The 10,884-nt window shown below is 36.2% G+C and overlaps 1 non-coding gene across 1 annotated transcript; it reads left to right on the plus strand.

Moving 5' to 3' along the window:
* The first annotated feature begins 396 nt into the window (after nt 1–396).
* On the plus strand, nt 397–504 carry LOC148576331 (small nucleolar RNA R71). Its single transcript, XR_015904717.1, has one exon. It is a non-coding gene; the product is annotated as a small nucleolar RNA R71 (small nucleolar RNA).
* The last annotated feature ends 10,380 nt before the right edge of the window (nt 505–10,884 follow it).

Raw genomic sequence — 10,884 nt, forward strand, 5'->3', positions numbered from 1 at the left:
AGGTTCACCTAAGTAATTCACCTCTGCTATTGCAGGGTTTTCAGGATCATAAGCTTCTTCTGCATAAGAAGCCTCTTGAGTACTGTTGGATGCAGCTTGCATTCCATTCAGACTCTGAGAAATCATATTGACTTGCTGAGTCAATATTTTGTTTTGAGCCAATATGGCATTCAGAGTATCAACCTCAAGAACTCCCTTCTTCATAGGCGTCCCATTGCTCACAGGATTCCTCTCAGAAGTGTACATGAACTGGTTATTAGCAACCATGTCAATGAGTTCTTGAGCTTCTGCAGGCGTTTTCTTTAGGTGAATGGATCCACCTGCAGAAGTATCCAATGACATCTTTGATAACTCAGATAAACTATCATAGAATATATCCAGGATGGTCCATTCTGAAAGCATGTCAGAAGGACACTTTTTGGTCAACTGTTTGTATCTTTCCCAAGCTTCATAGAAGGATTCACCATCTTTTTGTTTGAAGGTTTGAACATCCACTCTAAGCTTGCTCAGCTTTTGAGGAGGAAAGAACTTGGCTAAGAAAGCCGTGACTAGCTTATCCCAAGAGTTCAGGCTATCCTTAGGTTGAGAGTCCAACCATACTCTAGCTCTGTCTCTTACAGCAAAAGGGAAAAGCATGAGCCTGTAGACTTCAGGATCTACTCCATTAGTCTTAACAGTATCACAGATCTACAAGAATTCAGTTAAGAACTGAAAAGGATCTTCAGATGGAAGTCCATGAAACTTGCAGTTCTGCTGCATCAGAGAAACTAGCTGAGGTTTCAGCTCAAAGTTGTTTGCTCCAATGGCAGGAATGGAGATGCTTCTTCCATGTAAATTGGAATTAGGTGCAGTAAAGTCACCAAGCATTCTCCTTGCATTATTGTTGTTGGGTTCGGCTGCCATCTCCTTTACTTGTTCAAAATTTTCAATAAGGTTGTCTCTGGATTGTTGTAATTTAGCTTCTCTTAGTTTTCTCTTCAGAGTCCTTTCAGGTTCTGGATCAGCTTCAACAAGAATGCATTTTTCTTTGTCCCTGCTCATAAGAAAGAGAAGAGAAAAAGAAAAGAAGAGGAATCCTCTATGTCACAGTAAAGAGGTTCCTTATTGTTAGTAGAAGAAGAGAAGAAGAAAAATTCGAACACAGATAGAAGAGGGGGGTTCGAATTTGGTGAGTGATGTGAGGAAGAGATGTTGGTAGATGAATAAATAAATAGAATAAGATGAGAGAGGGAGAGGATTTTCGAAAATTATTTTTGAAAAAGAGTTAGTGATTTTTGAAAATAGTTTTTGAAAAAAAAGTTAGTAATTTTCGAAAATTAAAATAAAAAAATTAAAATAATTAGTTAATTAAAAAGAAATTTTGAAAAAGAGTGAAGATATTTTCGAAATTTAGAGAGAGAGGGAGTTAGTTAGGTAGTTTTGAAAAAGATAAGAGACAAACAAAAAGTTAGTTAGTTAGTTGAAACAAATTTGAAAGGATAAGAAGTTAGGGAGTTAGAAAAGATATTTTGAAATCAAATTTTTGAAAAAGGTAAGATAAGAAGGTATTTTTGAAAACATATGATTGAAATTAGTTTTTGAAAAAGATTTGATTTTTAAAATCACAATTAATGACTTGATTCACAAGAAATCACAAGATATGATTCTAGAACTTAAAGTTTGAATCTTTCTTAACAAGCAAGTAACAAACTTGAAATTTTTTTGAATCAAAACATTAATTGTTATTGTTATTTTCGAAAATATGATGTAAAATTAAGAAAAATATTTTTGAAAAATATTTTTGAAATTTTCAAAAATAACTAAGAAAAATGAAAAAGATTTGATTTTTGAAAAAGATTTTGAAAAAGATAAGATTTTTAAATTGAAAATTTGATTTGACTCAAAAACAACTAGATTTTAAAAAGTTTTGAAAAAGTCAAATCTAATTTTCGAAATTATGAGAGAAAAGAGGGAAAGATATTTTTTTTTGATTTTTTGAATTTTTAATGATGAGAGAGAAAAACATGAAAATTATGCAATGCATGAGAATTTTAGATCAAAACATGTGATGCATGCAAGAATGCTATGAATGTCAAGATGAACACCAAGAACACTATGAAGATCATGATGAACATCAAGAACATATTTTTGAAAAATTTTTAATGGAAAGAAAACATGTGAGACACCAAACTTAGAATTCTTTAATGCTTAGACACTAAGAATTCAAGAATGCATATGAAAAACAAGAAAAGACACAAAACATACAAATGCAAAGATCAAACAAGAAGACTTACCAAGAATAACTTGAAGATCATGAAGAACACTATGAATACATGAAAATTTTCGAAAAATGCAAGATGCACATGCAATTGACACCAAACTTATAACGTGACTCAAGACTCAAACAAGAAACACACAATATTTTTTATTTTTATGATTTTATGATTTTTTTGTATTTTTATTTTAAAATTTTCGAAAATCATTTTGAAAAAGAAAAAAATAAGGATTCAAAATTTTTCATGTGAATTCCAGGAATCTTGTACTCTTTAGTCTAACGCTCCAATCTAAGGGTTAGACATGGCTTAATAGCCAGTCAAGCTTTAGAATGGATTTACATCCATTGAGGTGATTAGTTGAAGACCAATCCCAAAGGGGTTTGGGTATGGCTTTTCAGCTAGATAGGATTCAACATGTTACCATGAAACTCTAGAATTCATTCTTGAAAGTTTTGAAGCCATAGAATAATGTATTTTTGAAAACATTATTTTTTTATTATATTTTTTTTTCGAAAACAAAAGAAAAATTTTTGAAAGATTTTTGAAAGATTTTTGAAAGATTTTTGAAAACTTTTTGAAAAGAAAACGAAAAGAAAGTTACCCAATCTGAGCAACAAGATGAATCGTCAGTTGTCCAAACTCGAACAATCCCCGGCAACGGCGCCAAAAACTTGGTGCGCAGAAATTGTGATTACACTTTGATTATGTAAAATTCATTGCTCTTTCTTTTCCTGGCAATGGCGCCAAAAACATGATGCCAATACCATGGTTCACAACTTCGCACAACTAACCAGCAAGTGCACTGGGTCGTCTAAGTAATACCTTACGTGAGTAAGGGTCGAATCCCACGGAGATTGTTGGTATGAAGCAAGCTATGGTCACCTTGTAAATCTCAGTCAGGCGGATATAAAATAGTAATGGGGTTTTTGAAAATAATTAATAAAACAGGGATAGAAATACTTATGTAAATCATTGGTGAGAATTTCAGATAAGCGAATAGAGATGCTTTCGTTCCTCTGAACCTCTGCTTTTCTGCTATCTTCATCCAATCAGTCTTACTTCTTTCCATGGCTGGCTTTATGTAATGCATCACCATTGTCAATGGCTACTTTCGGTCTTCTCTCGGGAAAATGATCCAAATGCCCTGTCACGGCACAGCTAATCGTCTGGAGGCATCACCCTTGTCAATGGTTACATCCTATCCTCTCAGTGAAAATGGTCAACGCACCCTGTCACGGCACGGCTATTCATCTGTCGGTTCTCGATCATGCTGGAATAGGATTTACTATCCTTTTGCGTCTGTCACTACGCCCAGCAATCGCGAGTTTGAAGCTCGTCACAGTCATTCAATCATTGAATCCTACTTGGAATACCACAGACAAGGTTTAGACTTTCCGGATTCTCTTGAATGCTGCCATCATTCTAGCTTACACCACGAAGATTCTGATTAAGAGACCTAAGAGATACTCATTCAATCTAATGTAGAACGGAAGTAGTTGTCAAGCACACGTTCATAGGGAATGATGATGATTGTCACGTTCATCACATTCAGGTTGAAGTGCGAATGAATATCTTGGAAGCAAAATGAGATGAATTGAATAGAAAACAGTAGTACTTTGCATTAATCTTTGAGGAACAGCAGAGCTCCACACCTTAATCTATGGAGTGTAGAAACTCTACCGTTAAAAATACATAAGTGAATAGAGGGTAAGCATGGCCGAATGGCCAGCCTCCCATGGAGGTCTAGAGATCTAAAAATGATCCAAAGATATCTAATACAATAGTAAAAAGTCCTATTTATAATAAACTAGCTACTAGGGTTTACAGAAGTAAGTAACTGATGCATAAATCCACTTCCGGGGCCCACTTGGTGTGTGCTTGGGCTGAGCTTGAGTGTTACACGTGTAGAGGTCATTCCTGGAGTTGAACGCCAGTTTTGGTGCCAGTTTGGGCGTTGAACTCCACTTTGCAACTTGTTTCTGGCGCTGGACGCCAGAATTAGGCAGAGAGCTGGCATTGAACGCCAGTTTGCGTCGTCTAAACTTGGGCAAAGTATGGACTATTATACATTTCTGGAAAGCCCTGGATGTCTACTTTCCAACGCAATTGGAAGCGCGCCATTTTGAGTTCTTTAACCTCTGAATCTGATTTTTGCTCAAGTCCCTCAATTTCAGCCAGAAAATACCTGAAATCATAGAAAAACACACAAACTCATAGTAAAGTCCAGAAATGTGAATTTAACATAAAAACTAATGAAAACATCCCTAAAAGTAACTAGATCCTACTAAAAACAATGCCAAAAAGTGTATAAATTATCCGCTCATCACCTTCCCAAGACCGTTTTATCATTTAAGTTTCATTTACTTTCTCGCAATTTATCTTTCATGTCCCCCCAAAAGTATACAATCCATAACCAATAACATGAACACTTCCCTGCAATTTCTTGAGAGACGACCTGAGGTTTAAATACTTCGGTTATTTTCATTGGAGTTTGTACTTGTGACAAACTAAATTTTGATTGAGGATTATTTGTTGGTTTAGAACTATACTTGCAATGAGAATTTATTGAGAAATTCTATACCGACATAAAAATCCCTTCATCAGCAAGTTCAAGAGGTGATGGTTCTTAGAGGAATTGATATTCAACATTAAAATTTATTTGTTGTTAGAATAGAATGTTAAAATATCCTTGTCCTTGACTCCCCCAATTAGAATTTGTGTAATTCCTCCATTCAGGAAAAGATGAGTAATTTCTAGAATATCCCAGTGGCTTACACTGTGTTTGTTCCACTAGTCTTGTGAGAGACATATGTTGTTGATGCAAGAGTTTATTGACTGCTAGGATTGTGTCCATAGCATTTGATTCCATGATTTCTTAAACACACAAGCAAGAAAAGATCAAACGCACCTTGCAGAATAAAAGAGAAATAAAGAAGGAAGAAAGAATTTAAACAAGATAAAGAAACTAAAAGAAAGTAAAAAGAACATAAAAGAAAAGAAAATAAAATAAAAAAATAAACATGAAATAAACAAAATAAACAAGATCTAAGTTAGGATTTAACCGGACGTATGTTGTCAATCTCAATTATCCCTGATAACGGCGCCAAAAACTTGATGACTGAAAATTAAAGCTCACGGATACCGACAAGTGCACCGGATCGTTCAAGTAATACCACAGTGAGTGAATATCGTTCCCACGGGGATTAAAGAATTGAGCAAGAAAATATCATATTAAATACCTAATTTGATTAATAAAACCTGGATTGAGGAGGGCAAGATTATGTCTTACTTGGAACCTTGAGTGCTTGAATGTTGAAGGGACAGTGAGCTTGAGTGTTGATTGAGAGAAGACAATGATAGTGAGAGTCAAAGGCTTCGGAGATGTTTAAGTTCTTAGAAAAATCAATCCTCGTTTATCTAATTTAAAGGATGCAAAGATCTTTTCACGACAAATCTTAATTAACTGCTTTCCAATTTATTGGCTCCTCAGTTTCTCTTCAATTAACCAATCGCTGATTTCTTGGTCAACCGATTAATTAAAAAGGTTAATTACAAAACTGATTTAGTTTCTAATAATATTCACAAGTAGTCCTTAAGTTGAATTATATATCACGTATTCAAGCTAGTCCAGTCCAATTGATTCTTATAAGAAAACACAATTTTCAAAAGTTGTTATAATCCAAATTATATGTCATGTATTCAAAACTAGAGTGATTGAAAATCAAGTGGTGTCGTAGAGTGATTGAAACAATATTCCTAGTCGAATTCAAAAAGCCATGTGAAAGAGTTTTTAAACTATAATTTAGATATTAAATTTTCCAAAATAATAAAAAATTTGAAAACGGGATTAACATACCTTCCTTCACTACTCCAATCTGTTCCGAATTTTGTTCGCTACCACTTAAGCTAGCCGATAATAGAACGTACTCCTCACACTCACTCCCATTATAAGTAATTCTCACTGAATTTAGGTAAAAAAAATGGGATAACACAGGTGACGGACGGAAAATTGCCGATTAAGAATTTATAATGAAAATAGCGTTGCAAGTACAGTTCTTAACCGACGAAAATTTCACTTATCAATTTAAAAAGAGTTCTCACAATTTAAGAATGAAATACTGGGAGTAGAATTCCCAGGTCGTCTCCCAACGAGTTGACAAAAGAGTGCAATTTATTGGTCAGGAATTTTCTGAGAAATTTTAGAGTTGGAGAACGGAAAAATAAAATGATTATTAATTAACAAGAGGTTTTATATATTTGAAATAAAAAGTTTTGACTGGGAGAAGATTAATCGGAATATCTATCCTTGTTGAAATTTCCCAAGGATAATAGTAAGAGGTTGTTATTCTACTTAGTTATCCTTTACTTAATAAAGAAAATTCAAGTAACTAACCAACTCTGATTCACATGTCCTAATCCTCTCCTAGGGAAGGATTAGAGTAAGTGACTAGAGAGTCAGCCAATAGCTCCCAATTACAAATTAACACTTGAGTATTCCAACTCAAGGGTCTCCTATTAATCAACTCCCAAGTCAAGTTGGGAGTCTACTCCATTGACATGAATGTTATTTTCATAAACATGTAAAGTGGGTAGATGGAAGACATGGTAATTCAAATAAAGCAATAAAAGAAAATTAATTAAAGGTAAAAATAACTCTTTGCATTAATAAATTCCAAAATCGAAGATATCCATATGTGACTCTGAACAAACTGAATGGAAAGTAAAAAAGTAAGGAAATAAGAAAGCAAAATGTAATGATAAAGACTTCAAAAGGAGGTAGTAACTCTTCTCAATATCCAATCCAAAAGCATAAAACTAAAAATCTATGAATATGAAGAACCTTAGAGGAAGTAGTAGTTTTCTCTCCAAGATTCAAAAATTAAAACTAAAATTATGTCAAAGTGAATGTGTGTTGAGTCTCTGCTTGTCCCCTGGCTCTAGTCTGTGTTTTCGGGCCGAAAACTGGGTCCAAAACCAGCCCAAAATCGCCCCTAGCATCTTCTGCAATTTCTGCATGTGGCGCACGTCACGCGTACGCGTAGGTCACGCGTACGCGTCGATGGTCTTCTACGCATGTCACGAGTGCGCGTCGATAAGTATAAAAGGACATTAAAAATTAACAATTTAAAGGGTTAGGAAGCAAGTTTTCAATCACAGAACAAAATTGGGAAGGATTTGTAAAATCATGCAATTTGTATGAATAAGTGTGCAAAGAACTGATAAAAACCACTCAATTTAGCACAAGGTAAACCATAACATAGTGGTTTATCAATCTCCCCACACTTAAACATTAGCATGTCCTCATGCTAAGCTCAAGGAGACCGAAAGAATGAATGGGGGAACGTAAGACTCATGCAATGCAGCCTATGTAAATGAATGCAACTATATGCTAAGATGTTTTTACCTACTTGGTTAAAAATAAACAAGTTCTCCAAGACAAACATAAATCGGATTCCACTAATTCAAATCACACAATAAAAGACAAGTAAACTTGTAAGAAGATAGCTCATGAAAGCCGGGAACACATAATCAAGCATTGAACCCTCACTGGAAGTGTATATGCACTCTAATCGCTCAAGTGTCTAGGGTTAATCCACTCTATTCTTCTCTAGTCATGCTTTCTAAAACTTTGTTCTTCATCTAACCAATCAACAAATATTTAGTGTACAAATGCAAACACCATGAGGTCTTTTCAAGGTTGTAATGGGGCTAAGGTAAGGATGAGGATATATGTATGGCCAAGTGAGCTATAATATGAATCTTTGACTAACCTAGGTTCTCACCTAACACACACACTCTATATAATTCTAAAATCATGCCTAGCTACCAAAATCCCACTTTTTCATCACATACTCATGTATCAATTTTTAATTCCACCACATATGCATTGATCTTTTTATTGGTCTTAACATTGGAGTAATTTTGTCCCATATTCATAAGTATTTTTGGTTTTTTTATATATATATATAAATGAAAGCATAATATATCAATGCATATGGTTTTCAATTTTTACATGAGTAAGTACCCAAATTCCCAATATTTTTGTCAATAAAACACAACACATTCTCATCAACTCAAGTTTCCACAATTCCCCACACTTAGTTGACACACAATCTCTATCTTAAGCTAATCAAAGATTCAAATCTGGTAATTAATTATTTTTCTGCTTAAGACTAGTGATATGGTAATATAAAGAACAAATGCGAATTCAAAAAGGCTCAAAGTGGCAAACAAAGGTAAATGAAATGGTAGGCTATTTGGGATAAGTGAGCTAATAACAAATGATGGCCTCAATCATATGTATGCATGAATATACACTAAACAATGGACATATAGAATGGAACAAACCATAGATTGTAATCATAGAGAAGGAAACACACAAGAATAAAAATCAGGGTTAAATAATGTAACCATATAATTAAGCTCAAAATCTCACAGGTTGTGTGTTCTTAGCTCCAAAACCATGTTCCAAATTAAAATCTTCAAACAAGTTTAACAAAAAAGTTTTAATTTAAATTAGTGAAATGCTATAAAAAGGGTCTTAAAAAGAAATTTATTACTTCAACCAAGCAGAACATACATGCAAGCAATTATTTTTATGCAATCTATCCTATCTAACAAAATAAAATCCAATATTGGTGTTAAGAGAGAAAGATTACCTCCGGAAGTCAGGGACTGACCTCCCCACACTTAAGGCTTGGCACGGTCCTCTGTGCTATCAGTAAGAAGCAAGATAGGGCTGGAAGCATCGCCTCCACTGTCTGGCTCATCATGGCTCCTTGTGCTACTAGGTGAAGGGGAGTCCAGGGTGTCCTTTTGTTCCGGAGGTTGGTGGGTACTAACAATGAGCTCCTTTAGATAGTTGTATCGGCGCTTGTTGCGGCGCTCCATTTGCTCCATCCGTCGGTCTTGCTGGTCGAACCTCTGAAGGATCTGAAGAAACATCTGATGCGTGGATGATGGTTGTGGTGTGGATGATGGTGGAGTAGAGGAAGGAGGAGTGTCCAAAGATGGGCCTGAAGGCCGACTCGCAGAAGGAACTGGGGGTCTGATGTACTTTCCATTCGAGACGTATTGATCGGCCTTAGGGATCATGGCCTTCGTGTCCCCAGCCCGATAGGAGACACCTGCTGCAGAGACTAAATTTGAAACCAATACGGGGAAAGGCAGGTTATCCGCTATCTGCATGTGTCCCATTGCCTACCGGATGAGTCGGGGCAGGTTGAGAGGTTGTTCCGTAAGAATGCACCAGATAAGAATAGCCATGTCCGCTGTGAAGGTGGACTCATGAGTGCTCGGAAAGATATAGTGGGACATAATCTGTGCCCATACGCGAGCCTCCAAGGTAAGTGCTTGGGCTGAGATGCTCTTGGGTTTTGACCGGTGTTGCCCATAGATCCAGGTGCTGCCAGGTTGGGCTATAACTTCAAGACGATGTCCCAGTCGAACTGATACATCTGGCGCTTAAGAGAGGCCTCTTGATAGGTGTCCAATCCCTCTGGGCTAAGTGAAAGATCCAGTACTCTCTGTATGGCACCCTTGGAGACAGGAACTTGCTTCTGACGAACATAGACAGTCTGCAGAGTAGGCGAGTAGAAGTTGGAGTAGAATTCAACTACCCATGATAGGTTAGCCTCTCGCGGCTACCTCCTTAAGAATCCCCACTGTCTCCTCTTGATGCGGGGCTTCACAAAATCAACAAAATATATTGGGAGAATGAGTAGATGCTCATTATTGTAGTTCTTCTCAGCTAGGATGGGGAACATCTGCTCGCAGTAACGATTAGTGAACCGTGTGGAGTCCCTTACAGGAAAGGCTTTCTCTGCTTCATCAACTTTGATGATCCTCTTCATCCGCTTTGTTGGCGGCTTGACGCTGGTAGATGGTGGCGCCTTAGCCGGTGCTCTCTTGGTTCCTCTCCTTGCCGGTGGCTTTTCAGAAGCCTTCTCCTTTCCTCTTTTAGTGGCCATCCTAAAAAAAGGAAGAAAGAGAATTAATTTCAAGTATATATAACTAATAATTGGAATGAGGGAAATCTAAGTAATAATCAATGCAAAAGTAATAATGATGTCCTATACATGGTAGCTACAACATGCATGGAAGACATTAAGTAAACATCATGAAGGCAATTCATAATAATTAGATACAAGAAGGTTAAAAGCATGCAAGTAATAGGCATGAGAAGCATAACTCAAGCATCAATTATTAAATGTACCAAATTAAAGAGCACTTGTATGATGACAATTGTGAATGATAATCTCAATACATGTGGATTGCAAGTGTTGTGAAAAAGGGAGGCATTAAAGTGTGAGAGTAAAATAAAATAGAATTCAAAATGCCATGAGAGCTTTTTCACAAACACTTGGTGTGCAAGTAAAAATAGGAATTAAAATAATAAATCCAAGTGTATATGAGATCCTGGTGCGCATAAATCGTGTTCATTCATTCCCCGGCAACGGCGCCAAAAATTTGGTGCGCAGAAATCGTGATCGTTCATTCCTTGGTAACGGCGCTGAAAACTTAATACGCATGTTCATAATCTTAATTCTTTGTCACAACTTTGCACAACTAACCAGCAAGTGCACTGGGTCGTCCAAGTAATAAACCTTACGTGAGTAAGGGTCGATCC

This window comes from Arachis ipaensis, chromosome B1, assembly GCF_059453495.1.
Source record: "Arachis ipaensis isolate K30076 ecotype BB chromosome B1, ASM5945349v1, whole genome shotgun sequence".
In the NCBI taxonomy this organism is placed as follows: Eukaryota; Viridiplantae; Streptophyta; class Magnoliopsida; order Fabales; family Fabaceae; genus Arachis; species Arachis ipaensis.